The sequence below is a fragment of the Dermochelys coriacea genome, chromosome 6, assembly GCF_009764565.3.
Source record: "Dermochelys coriacea isolate rDerCor1 chromosome 6, rDerCor1.pri.v4, whole genome shotgun sequence".
In the NCBI taxonomy this organism is placed as follows: domain Eukaryota; kingdom Metazoa; phylum Chordata; order Testudines; family Dermochelyidae; genus Dermochelys; species Dermochelys coriacea.
This window is the reverse complement of record NC_050073.1, coordinates 129,889,306-129,907,483: the sequence shown is the minus strand read 5'-3', so window position 1 is coordinate 129,907,483 and position 18,178 is coordinate 129,889,306.

Genomic DNA, 18,178 nt, shown 5'->3' with positions numbered 1-18,178 from the left:
TCAATATGGGGATAGTTGAAACCCCCCATTATTACTGCATAAGCTTTCGTGAGCTACAGCTCACTTCATCAGTGAAGTGAGCTGTAGCTCATGAAAGCATATGCTCAAATAAATTTGTTAGTCTCTAAGGTGCCACAAGTACTCCTTTTCTTTTTTGTGAATACAGACTAACAGAGCTGCTACTCTGAAACCCATTATTACTGATTTTTTTATTTTAATAGCCTCTCTAATCTCCCTGCACATTACACACACTATCACCATCCTGCTCAGGTGGTTGGTAACATATCCCTACTGCTATATTCTTATTATTCAAGCGTGGAATTACTATTCAGAGAGATTCTATGGTACAGTTTGGTTCATTTAAGATTTTTACTTCATTTGATTCTACACTTTCTTTCACATATAGTGCCACTCCCCCACCAGCATGACCTGTTCTGTCCTTGCAATGTATTTTGTACCTTGGTATTACTGTGTCCCAGTGATTATCCTCATTCCACCATGTTTCTGTGATGCCTATTATATCAATATCCTCATTTAATGAGACACTCTAGTTCACCCATCTTATTATTTAGACTTCTAGCATTTGTATATAAGAACTTTAAAAACTTGTCACTTTTTAGCTGTCTGCTGTTACATGATGTCATTGAACAGGACTTTTTTTTATTAGACTGTTTCTTTTCAGATCCTACCTGTGTTTTATCATCTTCCAGTCTCTTCTCCTTACTAGGACATAGAGAATCTCCATTCATAGATCCTCCCCTAAGGAATATCTCTGTCCAAACCACATGCTCCTCTGCACCCGTCAGTTTTCCCCCAGACCTTAGTTCCATCAATGGCTATTAGGCAGGATGAGCACATATGGTGTCCCTAGCCCACAGGTGCTGGAACTAGGGGTGCAGAGGGTGCTGCAGTACCCCTGGCTTGAAGTGGTGTCCATCAGATACAGAGTTTACTATTTGGTTTACTGGTTCTCAGCACCCCCAATGTACAAATTGTTCCAGCCCCCCGGGCCTCTGTTTACCAGAAGCTGGGAACGGGCGACAGGGGAGGGATCACTAGATGGTTACCTGTTCTGTTCATTCTCTCTGGCCACTGGCACTGTGGCACTGGCCACTGTCAGAGGACAGGATACTAGGCTAGATGGACCTTTGGTCTTACCCAGTCTGGCCGGTCTTATTTTCTTGTTTATTTGATTTAGTTTATCAAAGAGAAAGTTCCAGAGCAGCTTGGGTGCAGTGTGTAGATACCTGGCTAGGAAGAAGATGTCTGACATTTGAGGAGGACCCTTCAATTTAGCAAAATCACAAGAGCCAAAGGTTGGAAATAGAGGCTAAAAATCAAATTATAAATGAGATGCAAATTCTTAATGGTGAAGGTACAACTCGCTAAAGGAGGTTGTACATTCATCATCACTAGAAGTCTTTATTTAAAGATTGGATGTCTTTTAAAACGGTATGTTCTTATTCAATAAGTTACTGCACTTGATGTAGTTTTCATATATATTAATGAAGAATAATTGCCTCCATTAAAGGAATGACTGGTGACATTCTTTCGCCTGAGTTCTGCAGAATGCCAGACTAGGTGATCACTTCTACTTTTAAAATCTAGGAGTATAATCAAAGGCACATGGACAAGGATCTGGGAATTCTTGTGTGACCTGTTGTCATGGTAATGAAATTAAATCCTCTTTTCTTATATCACTTTTTAATCTTCTTCTTTCCAATGTTGGTTGCTGATCAGAGAAAAGAACAGTGTATGTGTTTGTGGCATAGTACTGTACTGTACTACACATCTAGCTGTAACCATTGATTTGACACACACAACAACCAAACAGGCTGACAGTTCTGAGGGCTGTAAAGAACAAAGGCATCATATGCTTTTGAAACACTCAACTAGGTTGCTTAATTCACTCAGAAAGGTGAAGGACAAGAAAATACCTTGAAAATGCTCAGCTGTGGTGTGTTTATTTGGGGAAATTTAGAAATGAAACCTGCTGTCACCATAGTGTCTCCTTGCACGGGGATGATGCGTGCCGATTAGACAAGCATGATTGTAGGTCCAACTCCTTTCAACAACCGGATAGACAGAGGAAAATAAAGCAAATTACTTCAATTGCAAAGACTTAACAGCCTTTTGGTTTCAACAGTGCTGACAACTATCCACTTATCTCTATATGGAAAGTTTCTCAAACAGTAATTAGATGTTACTGTGCTATTGTTGTGTACAATATGAATGTGCTTCTTGCTGCTTTCAAGCCTGGATGATTCTTTCCTTGATGTTGCCACATGTGTGGCTGTGCAGTGACAAGAGATTCACACTCTTCCTGGCTTGTGGCTGTCATTTGTTGTTTGAAACATCCTGCCAGTGTCACTGATCATATGGGCGAATTCTGGCAATTCAGCGAGGTCTCTAGCATGTAAGCAATTATAATGAAACTAAGGAAAACTGATACAGTGAAACTTGTCTTTACAGTATAGCTTGAGGAAAACATGTGTCTATTTCCTTTGTGAACACCAGGTATTGTAATTGCATGATGCTTTTGTTTCACCATGAGGCTATTATTAGAATTCAAAAAACAGTTTAAACATTTATATGGACAGTAGGAATATTTCATAGAATCATAGAATCATAGAATATCAGGGTTGGAAGGGACCCCAGAAGGTCATCTAGTCCAACCCCCTGCTCAAAGCAGGACCAAGTCCCAGTTAAATCATCCCAGCCAGGGCTTTGTCAAGCCTGACCTTAAAAACCTCTAAGGAAGGAGATTCTACCACCTCCCTAGGTAACGCATTCCAGTGTTTCACCACCCTCTTAGTGAAAAAGTTTTTCCTAATATCCAACCTAAACCTCCCCCATTGCAACTTGAGACCATTACTCCTCGTTCTGTCATCTGCTACCATTGAGAACAGTCTAGAGCCATCCTCTTTGAAACCCCCTTTCAGGTAGTTGAAAGCAGCTATCAAATCCCCCCTCATTCTTCTCTTCTGCAGACTAAACAATCCCAGCTCCCTCAGCCTCTCCTCATAAGTCATGTGCTCTAGACCCCTAATCATTTTTGTTGCCCTTCGCTGTACTCTTTCCAATTTTTCCACATCCTTCTTGTAGTGTGGGGCCCAAAACTGGACACAGTACTCCAGATGAGGCCTCACCAGTGTCGAATAGAGGGGAACGATCACGTCCCTCGATCTGCTCGCTATGCCCCTACTTATACATCCCAAAATGCCATTGGCCTTCTTGGCAACAAGGGCACACTGCTGACTCATATCCAGCTTCTTTTTTATTTGCCATTGCAATAAATAGGAGAATGGCTTATAAGGAATATAAACCCTCCTGCTTCAGGACATACATCAAACGCTGCCTGGGAGGAGTTAGGAAGGAATTTCTGCTTTGAGCATGTGGTGGCATAATTGACATTATACCTTCTGAAATGGCTGCTGTCCAAGGAAAGATACTGGACCAGCTGGCCCTCAGCTCTGATCCTCTCTGGCAGTCTCTAGGGTGGTGCAGGATCAGACCCACATCAGCCCCTCTCTCCTGCACAGGATCAGGCCCAGAAGCATTGGCAGAAGGCCAAGGTGTTCAGTGCCCCCCCCCCGCAGGATGGCGGGTCCACTGACCCTGTCTCGTCTCTCCAGGCTGCAGGTGGGAAGGGTGGGCTGCATGGCTGAGCGATGTGCAACCAAGGTAGGAAACCAGGAGGCATGGGGAGGGTTGACATGGGCCTAGGACCACCGGGAGGTGCAGGGGGCTTGGGCTGCAGGGAGGGGATGCAGCCAGTGCATGAGGGACAGACTCTAGGTGTGGGTGGACTGGTGGTAGGGCAGTATGCGGGGGGGGGGGGGGCTGTTCTGCCCTGGGTGCAGCCCCTCTGCAGGGCGCAGCCTGGAGAGTGAAGGGAGAGGTACCATGTAGCGACAGCATCTGGCCTGCCCCCCACACACCGAACCTCCCACTGCTCTGCCCAAAACCTCCCCTCCCAGCCTTCAGCCCCTCTCCTCCTGAGCAGTCCCTGTGTGCAGGCAGGCGTGTGTGGCCAAGGTGGGGAAGGCACATCCCAGCGCTTTCGTTCCTGGCTGTGGCCTCACAACCCTGATTGCAGCTGGGGCCTTTCTGCCAACAAGGTTTTCTTACTAAGCAGAATGTCATTGCCAATAGCTGAACCCTGTTAACATCACCAGGACAGGATGGGTTCCCAGCCAAATGCTGCAATTAACCAGCAGTTGTTAATATTCAGGGTTCCATGGAGTGGAGTGTTCTGTGTCTCTCTCTGTACTGCATGGCCCCAGTCATATCTGAGCACCTCACACTCTTTAATGGGGGTTATTCTTTGCACACCGTACAGCAGGGCTGTTATCCTATTGCACAGCGGAGGCTTCAGACAGACTAAGGGACTTACCCAAGGTCACCCAGGGAGTGTATGGCAGAGCAGGGAACTGATGCTGGAAAGTCACACGCTAGTGTCCTATCTATTGTGCTGTCCTTCAGCCTTCTGTGGTTTTGAGCTAATGCCTGGGCTTTGTCCTGGGCTGTTGTCTTCATAGGAAAAGTGTCTCCCTGCACCTTCCCCTGTCATTATGTGTTTTGTATCTGTACATATGGGGGGAAATTATACCTGGCATAACAACAAAGGAGCACGCCCCCAGCCCTGTGTCCAATGAGGCCAGAATGAAACCTCTAAAGCTGCCCTGGCAGTTTTGTCCCCGAACATTTTGTGTGTACAAAAATCTGTCTTTGTGCACTCTTGAATACTGCACGCAGATGTGGTTGCCTCATCTCTAAAAAGATACTGGAATTAGAAAAGGTTCAGAAAAAGGCAACAAAAATGATTAGGGGTATGGAATGGCTGCTGTAGGAGGAGAGATTAATAAGACTGGGACCTTTTAGCTTGGAATAGAGGCAACTAAGGGGGGATATGATAGAGGTCTATAAAATTATGACTGGTGTGGAGAAAGTAAATAAGGGACTTATTTACTCCTTCTCATAACACAAAAGAACTACGGGACACCTAATGAAATTAATAGGCAACAGGTTTAAAGGAAACAAAAGGAAGTATTTTTTCACACAACGCACAGCCAGCCTGTGGAACTCCTTGCCAGAGGATGTTGTGAAGGCCAAGACTATAACAGGATTCAATAAAGAACTAGATAAGTTCCTGGAGGATAGGTCCATCAATGGCTATTAGCCAGGATTGGCAGGAATGGTATCCCTAGCCTTTGTTTGCCAGAAGTTGGGTATGAATGACAGGGGATGGATCACTTGACAATTATCTGTTCTGTTCATTCCCTCTGAAGCACCTGGCATTGGCCACTGTCTGAAGACAGGATACTGGGCTAAATGGACCTTTAGTCTGACCCAGTCTGGCTGTTCTTATGTTCTCTACCCTACTGCATGAGATAAAAGTCACCTGGCTCTTAGCTAAGGCTGTAGCAGACTCATCAATCGCTAGATGGTCTAGGTGCCACAAGAGGGAGGCTAAGCTTCAGAGGTTCCAGGTTCAATTCTGCCTGCTGGCATTACACATATGCAATACTTAGATCTCTGAAGCCCCAATTTCCACCAAATCTCAGGTTTTGCATAGGTAAACTTAAGTGGGAAGGATGGAAAAAAGATGGAATTTATGAGGCAAGTTTTTAATATTTGGTCCTAAATCAACGTTAGGCATCTTAAAATTTCTGAACAACCACCTGAATTTCTATTTTCCCTCAAAGTACATAGGAGCAGCCTTCTTAGGAAAGCTCTCCCTGTTGTGATGGTGTCACTTTAACTACATTTCAGCATGTCATTTTCATTTCCCCTGTGCACTTATACACAAAGTTTATCTTGGCTATCTGAAAAAATAAGCAAAACTAAACTAATATGGAGAGAAGTTTTCAGCTTTTGCACAACTGATTTTTTGTAGAGCTCTAACAGGGATAAACAAGTGAACAGAGTCGGATACATGGATATAATGTCATCTTCAAACACCGTGCTTGCATTAGCAGAGATGCTGCGGGATATTTTATTAGTATACTTTTCCAGAAATCAAGTTATGTGAATAATTTTACTTACTATGTTGATTATATTAGTAAATTGTAGATCTGGACACAGTACGTGTTGTAAGATTTGCAGGAAGTAATGTCATTACTGAATTACTATTCAGAGAATTTTGCTGTTAGGAAAGTTTGTTCTTACTGTTTTAGTATAATAGGATTTTGTATATACGATATCTCGGGGTAATGAAGTATGCTCTGGATATGCTGCAGTTAGGTGTTCTTTTCCAGCAGCACTGAGCGCCCTGAAAGTCAGTAAATTCAATGCCATCCTGGTCAGCATTGTCATGTCCTCAGGTGAGGGCTAACAGATCAATGTTGTTCCCTAAAGGTACGCAGGGGAAGGGAAGCTGAGAACAACAGCTCTTCTCTGCACCTGTTCTAATGTAACCAATACCCTGTACAATGGCATTAACACTTCTCTACCTCTACTGCAAATGCCTCGCTTAGGTTCGCCGTTGCCTTTTTCACAGCCGTTTCGCAAGGGTGGCTCACAGTCATCCTGCGTTCAACCTTTCCACCCAGGTCTCTCTCCTCCTGTCACTTCCAAATGGTGAGGCCTCAGCTTTTAGCAGAAATTCTTATCATTCGACCCTGTTGTTAGGGGGCTTATTCCTTCACTCACTTACTTCCCTAGTCCTTCTCACATGAACAAAGAGCAACAATACCCGAAGTCCAAAGGTGCAAACAATTCGATGTTTATTGGGGTGATCTTCCAGCAAGCATGATTCCAGTTTCCTTCCTTAGTGTCCCCTTCCCAGCTCTGACACCACAGAGCCTTACCTGTGTCCCTGTTCCCATTCCTGCCCTTAGCCAAACATGATTCCAATTTCCCCATCCCCATTCCCTGTTCCCATTTCCCCCACACTTCTTAATTAATTGCAGACTATATAGTAAAACTTGAGTTCTGCTTAGCTATACCTTAACCAATCATTTTCCGGAGATTTAACTAACCAATCCTAACATAGTGTAACATGATTATTTAACCAATTATATCCCACCACCTTAATTAGTTTACACCCAGCAAAATTAATTATACAGCAGATAGAAACAATCCCAGAACCAGACAGAGATTATACAGACAAACAACGGGGAAATGGGGACGACAGTGATAGAACAAACACAGAAATGAGGATTTCACGTCCCAGCTATTGAGAAGTGCGTTCTTGCCAGGCAGGATGCTACCAAACTAAGTTTCCTTTTCCGTCTTCTAGGCACTTCCCTTTCTCTGGAGGCGATGGGCGTTCTCAGGACAGGATTGTATCCTAACGGCCCCATAGCACCTTCTTTCAATGGGACGAGGTGACTGGTCGCTTCCCAGCTTATGGCTGCCTCCGTTAGCCAAAGGCCTGAGCCTAAGCACAGGGCCTCCGACTGTCGCGGGGAGACGAGGCCCTGACACCGGCAGACGGTGATTTTGATTCTCTCTTTTATTCCTCTGGAACTAGCCACGTGAGAAGAACACACCTTCTTGCTCAGAGTCTAGGCCTTTACCCACAGGCCTGAATGTCTATTCCTAACACCTGTGATGGGGCACCTGCCCCACACTGAGCTCTAAGGAGTTAATAGAGCCCTTGGGATGCTGTGCAGGAGGCAGCCAATCAGAGAAAGGCTGAGCGGAGCAGCCAATCAGGGACCAGCAGAGCCCTATAAGAAGAGCTGCAGGACAGAACACCTTCAGTCACTCCCTGGATTTCGAAGAGGGAGGGGGACAGCTTGTCTGGCAGGCTGAAGGCAGCAATCACCCTGGACAGAGAAAGTCCCAGGGAGCTAAAGACAGCTCCTAGCGGGCTGCAAGGGTCTGCAGACTAAGGCCCTGAGGCAAGGCCAAAGAGGGAGTTAGGGTCTGGGTCTTCCCCCCGCACCAACTCACCACTGGGGAAGTGGCTAGACAGACTGCAGTGGCCACTGAGAGGAGTGGCTGGACAGTGATTGCAGAGACGTCCCCTGGAAGGGGAGAGCACAGTGTGGCATGACCGGAGGGCTGCGTCACTAAAGAGGACACAGTGGTTGTTGGAGGGACATGGGTACGGAGCAGAAGAGGTGACGGATGGAGCAACACCAGAGCAGGGTGCACTGGCCACCAGAGATATGTCCCGTATCAGCCACAAGGAGGTGCCAGAGTGGTGAGCCCCGTTACAGACCCTAAATGCATGACCTTGCATTTTGTTCTATTGAATTTCATCTAATTTCTGTCCCTCCAGTCTTCAAGGTCATGCAGAACTTCCCATATAATTTTCCAACCCTCCTCTGTATCGATGGTGCCTCTCAACTTGGAGTCTTCAGCAAATGTCATTAGCGCACTCCTACCTTTAGTTCCAATGTCATTAATAAAATAACATTGAATAAGATTGTCCCAGGACTGATCCTTGAGCAACTCCTCTAGTAACCTCCCTCCACTCCATAATTCACCTTTCAGCACAACCTGTTGTCTTCTCCTCTTTAGCCAATTCCTTATCCATCTTTCAATGCTCGTACTGATTCCCATCTTCCCTAATTTAAATAATAATGTCCTATATGATACCGTATCAAAGGCTTTAGTGAAGTCCATGTGTATTAGATCTACTGCACTTGTCTTATCTTAAAAAAATCAGTCATTTTCTCAAAGAAAGAAATCAGGTTAGTCTGGCATGATCTGCCTTTGGTAAACCCCTAGTGCATTACATCCCCTTTGCCTCTATGGATTTCATTATTGTTTCTTTCACAATTTGTACTGAAAACTTTGCACACTGCTGAGGTCAGACTAACAGGTCTATAATGGCCTGGATCACCTTTTTCTTAAATATTGGTACCACATTAGCTAGTCTCCAGCCATAGGGTACTACCCCCAAATAGGTAGATTTATTTAAAAAAATCCCTCCTATTAGACTGGCAAGCTAAATTCTTTCAGTATTCTGGGATGGAAGTTATCTGGTTCCCACCTGCCCCCTGATTTGAGCTCATTAAGCTCTTTAAGTTTTGCTTCCATCTCAGATGTGATCATTTCCCTTTCCAAACATTCATTGTCCATCACCATTCTTCCTTCAGCCACATGTTCCATAGAACCATCATTGTTGAAAACTGAGGCAAAGTATTGATTTAGGTTTTGGGCCATCCCCAGATTATCTTTATTCTCCTTCCCATCCACCCTGCACAGCAGCCCAACCTCATCCTTCCATTTTCTATTTTTATTTCAGAGTAGCCGTGTTAATCTGTATTCGCAAAAAGAAAAGGAGTACTTGTACTCACTTCATCGGAAGCTGTAGCTCACGAAAGCTTATGCTCAAATAAATTTGTTAGTCTCTAAGGTGCCACAAGTACTTCTTTTCTATTTTTATTTATATCACTAACAAACCGCTTCTGATTGCTTCCCGTTTCCCTGGCAAGAGCTAATTCATCTTGGCTTTTAGCAATTCTCACTTTATTCTCAAATTTTCTAGCCTCCATAATGTCGCTTTCTTTGCTGACCAGCCCCGTTCCCCATTCCCTGCAGGCTCTCTGCTTACTCCTAATGACCTTTTTGAGGTGGTTATTCATCCAGCGGGGCCTGGGCTGCCTTTCCCTACATGTTTTCCCCCATTTATTAGGGTGCCCCCTTCCCCTCCCAACGGTAGATTTGCCCTGGGGTTAGTTGGCCATTTCCACATTGCTGCATGTAGCTCCTCAGGATTTGCTCTAACCCTGCATAGGCTGCAGCACACACCCCAGGATTAGGGGCTGTGTGGCATGCGGATGTGCTCAGTGTGTATTTGCAGGGAGAGCTTTACTCACCGGTGGCACACACCTGAGTGAGGTCAGCAGGACAGCTCTGCTGAGTGTTGACAAAGGGCACGGCCCTGAGCATGGGGTGGTACACAGGGCATGGGCCAGGAGAAGCCACAGAGCCATTCCTCCCTGGTTGCCCACATCACCCACCCCTAAGGCTGGCCCTGACAATGTCATCAATTCTTTTGCTGCAAATCACAACTCAGATGGGTTGTCTTTAAGTGAAACTTCTTCTCTGGGCTGTGTAGCCAATTACTTCATTTCATCATTTGTTAACAATGCATTGTGTGATATGTCATATATCATCATTGTGTGCTAAATAGATAGGATTATAGACGTATAAGACTGATCAGTCATCAGAAGGGATAAGTATGCATTAGGTATCTAAGTAAGTTTGGCTGAAATGCCAGGCCTACAGACTGAGACCTGTAAGATGTCAGCTTGTGCGTGACAAAAGTAAGTGATCACAGATTGACCTAATGCCACCAAATTATAGGAAAAAATGTGTCAGTGGGTGGTATTATGAAAAATTAACAGCAAGACTAGTGTTTTGCTTACAAGGTCCCCGGTAGTCACATTTTTCTAACATATGTCCTAACTTCAGAGTGCACCATGTGTGTAAATGCTAATGAAATATAGTCAGAATTTAGAGCGATGTGAATAGCTCTGTAGCTATAATTGGCATGTGGATATATCTAGGAGTTGTATATGCTGTGACATTCATAACTTTGCTGGAACTTTAATAACATTAATATAAGAGAGTGGCCATTGTTCTGGTGGCTGTAGGTGTTACGTCTCTGGGTCTTCCTGTATTCCTCTGAGCTCTAGATCCGGAACAACAGGCAGAGGGAGGCAATTCTGTTGAACTGGAGACTGTAGCCACCAGAGCTGAGCTCACAGTGATGCAACACAAAGTCACTAACTCTACTTTGAATACAGATAAGAAGCTAGTGGTGAGTAGTAGGTCAATCTTTGTCCCTGTGTTTTGGTTTCATAATGTATGTCAGTTTTTCACTGGTTTAGTGAATACCTTGAGAAACACTCTCCCTACACTAAAAGAAAAGGAGTACTGGTGGCACCTTAGAGACTAACAAATTTACACTGTATGTTTAAGAAATTACTTGTATTTTCATCTTGATTTTTGCTGCCTGTCAAATGCAGTTTTTGTGCTTTCTTGGCAGTACTTGATTTATGTTGTACTTCTTTTTGTATTAAATTGGCAGTTCATTTAGTTAAGAGCCAAATTGCTTTTGTTACTTTAACAAAGACTGTGGCTCATGTGGGTGCCTAACAGTTACAGGAAGAGTGACCCCCTCCACCCCTGGGGCCAAAAATACTTTAAAATTGTTTTGAATTTTCCGTTTGTTTTTTCTGAGAAATAAACTGCAGATGTTGATGGTTTCTGTTAAACTCTCCACACTAATATATGATCTGGGCTCTGAATTCTTTTTCTTTCAACAGCTGGGAGTTGTCCATCCTTTTTCTCCATCCAATTTGACACAAACACAGTCACCAGGTTCTAGACCCAACAGTTCTCTAACTGAGTGGTATCCATTGTAAAAGTGTTTGTAAGCTCTTGTTGGTTTTTTATTTGATTTGGCTACTCTCTTCATGTCTAGCCACTTTGGAGATAGTCTTTTCCAAATTTGGAACTGCTGTTCTGAGTTGTCTTCCCATCAAGAGTTATGCTAGACTATATCCAGTACAAGCTATTGGTGCTGATCTGTAGCTCAGAAGAGCAAGGAATAAGTGTCCATGCTGTAGGATTTTATTGGCTGTCTGTACAGCTCTCTCAGCCTCTCCATTAATTTGTGTGTAACATGGGCTGATAGTAATATGATCAAAATCATATTTCTTTTGGAATGGCTTAAAATCCGCTCAAGGGAATTATAGTCAGTTGTCTGTCACTGAGTATCCTGGAATACCGCAAGGAGCAGAAGTGCACTTCAGTTTCTCGATAACACTGTGACATGTTATGTCTTTCAAGTACATTGTTTCTACACACCTGGAAAAATGGTCTGCAAAGACCAGGTAATGATGTCCTCTGAATTTGCGTACATCTGCATCTAGTCTTTTCCAAGTTCTCTCTGGTTGTTATTAGAGGTGTTGTTATTAGAGGTTCTTCATGTTGTTTTTGCCTGTTATTCTGCAATGTCCATATGCAGATGCTTTTTTTCTTTATGTCCTTGCTGATGCCCAGCCATCACACTGACTGGTTGGCCCATTTGCCTCATTTAGTTAATCCTTTATGTCCTTCATGGCTGAGTTTTAGGATTTCTCTTTTCATTTTGTTTGGAATTAAGATGCAATTGCCTTTAATAATGAGTCCATTTGACTCACTTAATTGTCCATGCGTCACAAAGTATTTCTTGTCACTTAGTGTCCTTTAGATATTTGGGCCAGCCGACACTAATGTAACTTAAAACTTCCTGAAGTCGCATGTCTGTTTGAGGTTGCTTTTTATAGCTGGAGAAATCTCTTTTCTGAAACTGGTCAGTATGTGGCCACAGCATCTACATATGCCCTTGCATCATATTTGAGCTCACAAGTAGTTGAGTACAATGATGGGCTCCATGACAGAGAGTCTGCTACTACCAATTTTTTCTGAGGAACATATTTAACAATCAGGTTAAATTACATTAATCTTATCAACAGTCATTGCCATCTCAGCGCTATTTGATCCAGATCTTTTCCACTGATCAGGGTTACAAGTGGTTTATGGTCTGTTATCAGTGTAAACACATCCAGTTCACACAAATACCTGTAAAAGTTTTCATGTGTCCATACACTTGCCGGGCACTCCTTTTCAATCAGTGCATTTTGTTTTTCTGCTTCTGAAATGTGAGAGCAAACTGCAACTGACTTCTATTCTGAGTCATGTTGTTGGAACAATATACCACCTAGGCCATTCCTGCTTGCGTCCGCACTGACCCCCATTGTGGGTTTGTTCACGTCATAGTATTTGAGAACTGGAGATGCTAAGATAATTTCTTTTACCTTTTTGAAGGCAATTTCTTGATTTGGCTCCATAGTCAAGATCATAGAATCATAGAAGATTAGAGTTGTAAGAGACCTCAGGAGGTCATCTAGTCCAATCCCCTGCTCAAAGCAGGTCCAACTCCAACTAAATCATCCCAGCCAGGGCTTTGTCAAGCCGGGCCTTAAAAACTTCTAAGGAAGGAGATTCCACCACCTCCCTAGGTAACCCATTCCAGTGCTTCATCACCCTCCTAGTGACATAGTGTTTCCTAATAGCCAATCGAGGCCTCCCCCACTGCAACTTGAGACCGTTGTTCCTTGTTCTGTCATCTGCTACCACTGAGAACAGCCGAGCTCATTCCTCTTTGGAACCCCCCCTTCAGGTACTTGAAGACTGCTATCAAGTCCCCCCTCACTTTTCTCTTCTCCAGACTAAATAACCCCAGTTCCCTCAGCCTCTCCTCGTAAGTCATGTGCCCCAGCCCCCTAATCATTTTGGTTGCCCTCTGCTGGCCTCTCTCCAATTTGTCCACATCCTTTCTGTGGTAAGGGGACCAAAACTGGACACAATACTCCAGATGTGGCCTCACCAGTGCCGAATAGAAGAGAATGATCACTTCTCTCAATCTGTTGGTTATAATGTTCCTACTAATACAGCCCAATATGGCGTTAGCCTTCTTGGAAATGAGGGCACATTGTTGACGCATATCCAGCTTCTTGTCCACTGTAATCCCCAAGTTCTTTTCTGCAGAACTGCTGCTTAGCCAGTTGGTCGCCAGCCTGTAGCAGTGCATGGGATTCTTCCATCCTAAGTGCAGGACTCTGCACTTGTCCTTGTTGAACCTCATTGGATATCTTTTGGCCCAATCGTCCAATTTGTCTAGGTCACTCTGGACCCTATCCCTACCCTCCAGTGTATCTACCTCTCACCCACAGCTTAGTGTCATCCGCGAACTTGCTGAGGGTGCAATCCATCCCATCATCCAGATCCTTAATGAAGATGCATTGGACTTTAGCAATTCATTCAGTGGTTTTGTCACTGCATAAAGTTCTTGTACGTATCAATGCAGGTAAATTACCAACCGCTCTATACATCTCAGTTCTGGTACATTACTTGGTGCATTCAATTCTCAGATTGCTTTTGCTTTCTCCGGGCTAGGACGGATTCCACTTTTGTTTATTGTTTGTCCCAAAACTCAGTTTGGGATAGGCAGAAAACACATTTTTCCTTGTTTCGCTTCAGTCCAGAGTGTCTGATTAGGCTTAATGCTTCATTGAGGGTTTTGTATCCTTCCACTGAAGATCCATATATCAGAATATTGTCCATGAAAACTACAACTCCATTTGGGTTCATTAACAGTTCTGCCATCTTTCTTTGGAAAATGTCAGGTGTACCGGCAATGTTCCCTCTAATTTTTGACAGGCCGTGGGTGCAAAAAATTTCTTCTGTGCAAATTTTTGACAGGCCATGTGCACAGAAAATTTCTTCTGTGAAAATTGTTGTGCTTATGTGCAAATTTTTGTGCATGCAGTGTTTTGCCATGTGCGTGGGGTTTAGGATCTGTGTGTGTGCACTCACACGCACAGCATAGAGGGAATAGTGTATACTGGTAAAAGTTAATCTTCAAAAGCAAAATCTCCTAAGGAGTGTGATAAATGTACTCAGTTTAGCACTTTCTTTGGATAAAGCAATTTGCCAGAATTTATTCAAGGCATCCAGCTTGGAGAATGTTATCACTCCTTTTACTTTGGGAAGGAAGTCACCCAGTGTTGGGAGGATATATTTTTCTCTCACAACTGCTTCGTTATGTCTTTTAAGTTCCTCACAGATTTGTATTTCCCCCAATTTTTTTTATAAGTGGTAATGTGTCAGACCAGGCTGTTGGGGCAGATTTTCTCAATTATGCCAGCCCTTATATTCTCTTTAACTCAGTTTCCATTTATGGGAGTAATGGGATAGGAAACCGGTGAGGTGTATGTACACTGTATGGTTCAGCATGATCTCTTAAGGTTATTTGTACTGGATCGCCTTTCAAAAGTCTAATATCACCACATACTCCCTGAGGTTCTTCCACCTTTCTCACTAAGCCCACCATGACTGCCACATGGCAGCTGAGACGGCTGTTGGTCTGTGATCCTTTTATCATATACCCTCTGAATGTATAGCTTTTGTCTTGGTAAGTTGTCTGTGTGGTGAACTGGCCCAGGTAGTTCAGAATCTCTCCAGGGCTAGTCAGAGCTGTGTCAGGTGCCTTCAGCTCTAGCAGGAGTTGAAGGTGATTGTAAGTTGCTTCTGAGATGACTGTGAAATCTGCTCCTGTGTTCATTTTAAAGTAAATACTCTTGCCATGAATATTCACAGTTTCATTCTCCAGGCAGGCTCTGTGTCATGGATCCAAGAAGCAGAGGCTCTTCGTTGTCTGTAATATGACTCAACTTTCTGACGGCTTTGGTGCTGCAAACAGCTGCAAAATGTCCATATTTCTTGCATTTATTACACTGTGTACCTCTGGCTGAACATGCATCATCTTTTGGGATATGATCTTTTGGCATCTTTTTTCCACACCTCATGCACGTTGGCTGCAATTTGTCCCTCTTGGGCTGGGAGTTCTCTCTCCTTACCTCAGGGATTTTATGATAATGACTTTTAACACTGAAGTATCTGTTTATAGCTTTTCAGGTAGTTTCAGATTTTTCAGGTTGCTCCTGCCTTGTGTTCTGTGGTTTAACTAGTAAAGACTGCTTTGCTTTCTGAATAGCTGTGGCTAGGGATAAGTCACAGGAACATAAGAATGGCCATGCTGGGTCAGACCATCTAAGCCAGTATCCTGTCTTCTGACAGTGGTCAGTGCCAGATGCTTCAAGGGGAATGAACAGAACAGGGCAATTTATTGAGTGATCAATCCCTTGTCATCCAGTCCCAGCTTCTGGACATCATAGATTTGGAAATACCCAGAGCATGGGGTTGCTTTCCTGACCATTTTGGCTAATAGCCATTGATGGACCTATCCTCCATGAAGTTATCTAATTCTTTTTTTAACCCACTTATATTTTTTGGCCTTCACAACATCCCTGGGCACCAAGTTTCACAGGTTGACTGTGCGTTGTGTAAAGAAGTACTTCCTTATGTTTGTTTTAAATCTGATGCCTATTCATTTTGTTGGGTGACCCCTGGGTCTTGTCTTATGTGAAGAAGTAAATAACACTCCCTTTTTTGCTTTTTCCACATTATTCATGATTTTATAGACTTATATCATATCTCCACTCAGTTGGCTCTTTTTTCTAAGGTGAACAGTCCTATTCTTTTTAATCTCTCCTCTTATATGGAAGCTGATCCATATCCCTAATCATTTTATTGCCCTTCTCTGTACTTTTTCCAATTCTAATATATGCTTTTTGAGATAGGGGAGACAAGAACTGCACATTGTCTCTGCCCGTCAAGGTCTGGGCATACCATGGATTTATATAGTGACATTATAATATTTTCTGTCTTCATATCTATCCCTTTCCTAATTGTTCCTAACATTCTGTTAGCTTTTTTGACTGCCACTGCACATTGAGCCGATGTTTTCTTTGTTATCCACGATGATTCCAAATTTCTCTAGAGTAGTAACAGCTAATTTAGATTCCCATCATTTTATGTGTACAGTTGGGATTATGTTTTCCAATGTGTATTACTTTGCATTTATCAACATTGAATTTCATCTGACATTTTCTTTCCCAGTCACCCAGTTTTGAGGGATCCCTTTGTAGTCTGTCTTCAACTGTAACTGCTGTGAAATATTTTTATCTGCTAACCCAATAATCAACCTGTATCTGATATTTTTTATGTTTTGCATTTCCAAAATCACAGTTTTCAGCTAATGCATGCTAAGCTCTTGTAAAACATTTAAGACTTTCCCCTAGTCTTTGAATTATCTGGTGAAAACATGCTCTTTCAAAAAACACATTTCTCTGAGGTCTAAGGTATGTATCAAACATAGCCAGAACCCTTTCATAGTCATCTTTGTGACAGTCTTCAGTAAAGTCAAAGGATTTAAACATTCTCTTTCTGTTTCCCCATAGCATAGATTAAAGAAGATGCCTGTATATCTCCAGTTTCCTTGTGGAGCTTGTTTGCAGTTTGAAATATTGCAAAATACTGCATCCAGTCTGTCCACTGTGAAGCGTTGTCAAAGCTGAAGTTCTCTAGGGCATTGAAGTTTGTCATGTTGATAAGTTCCTGCAACCTTTGTTGCTTTGTTCTTTCTGTTTGCAACGTTTATTGCTATTTTCCTTTTGTTTCTGTTCTCCTCTGGGACTAGTTTACTTCTGACCATGCCATGATCCTGTACCAGATATGAACTGGCTGCATAGCTTATTTCTGAATGAGATACACACCCAATGTGTTCATCATAAAATCCTTTAATTTTCTGTGAGATATTGCTAAGGGTAGCTTAAATAAAGTATATTAAACACAGGGCTACCTAGTGGCTGAACACCATAATACAGCTTAGCATGTGATTATATACGCTTAGAAGCCAACCCAGCTCTATAGTATGAGCCTAAAGGACTTCAGTCTTCACAAAAACCAGCAGCAAATGGTCTTTTGTCATGCCCATTTGCCTGCTGGCTTTTGTGGGTTCCTAGTAAATTTTATTGTATTAAAAGAAGTTTAACAAATGAATCAATGAGCAATTGCAATGCAGCAAACTGAAACACAGACTGATATCCTTTAGGCTCTCACTATAAGGCAGGTTTTCCAGACCTCAAATTATTCCCTTTGATCTTTTCTGAACCCATTCCAGTTTGTCAACATCCTTTTTGTGGTGTGGACACCAGAATTGGATACAGTATTCAGTCATGGTCTCCCCAATCCTGTATCCAGAGGAAATACCACCTCCTGACTCCTACTTGATCTTCATCTGTTGGTGTGTCCAAGGATCCTGTTTGTCCTCTTAGCTACAGTATTGCCCTGGGAACTCATAATCAGCTGAGTGCAGTCAGGGCTTGCTCTCTCATTCATACACTTGGAAATTAATGTGTGAGCTGATTTTGAATTAAGTCAAATATTTCAGCAGAATCATCAGAGAGGCCCATGTGATCTATGGCTCTGAATGATGGAGACTGTCTTCATGGTTCCCTTCTGCTCCTTATTAACATTATTTTCTCTTTTCACTTTAAAAATCACTCACAGTGGCCACCATTAAAAACTGGGTATTTACACCATCCCTCACTAATTTCTCCTTGTTAGTAGTGGTATTTCTCATTTTAAATTTTAAATAAATGCAAATGCTGTGGTAAAGGGTACCATGGCCTATATTACAGGAGCCCTAGGTATTTAATAATGCCCACTGTATACAGCACTATATATTAGGAGTTGGGTCCCCATTGTGCTAATTGCTCTGTGGACATGCAGTAAAAGCACAGTCCATGCCCCAGAGAGC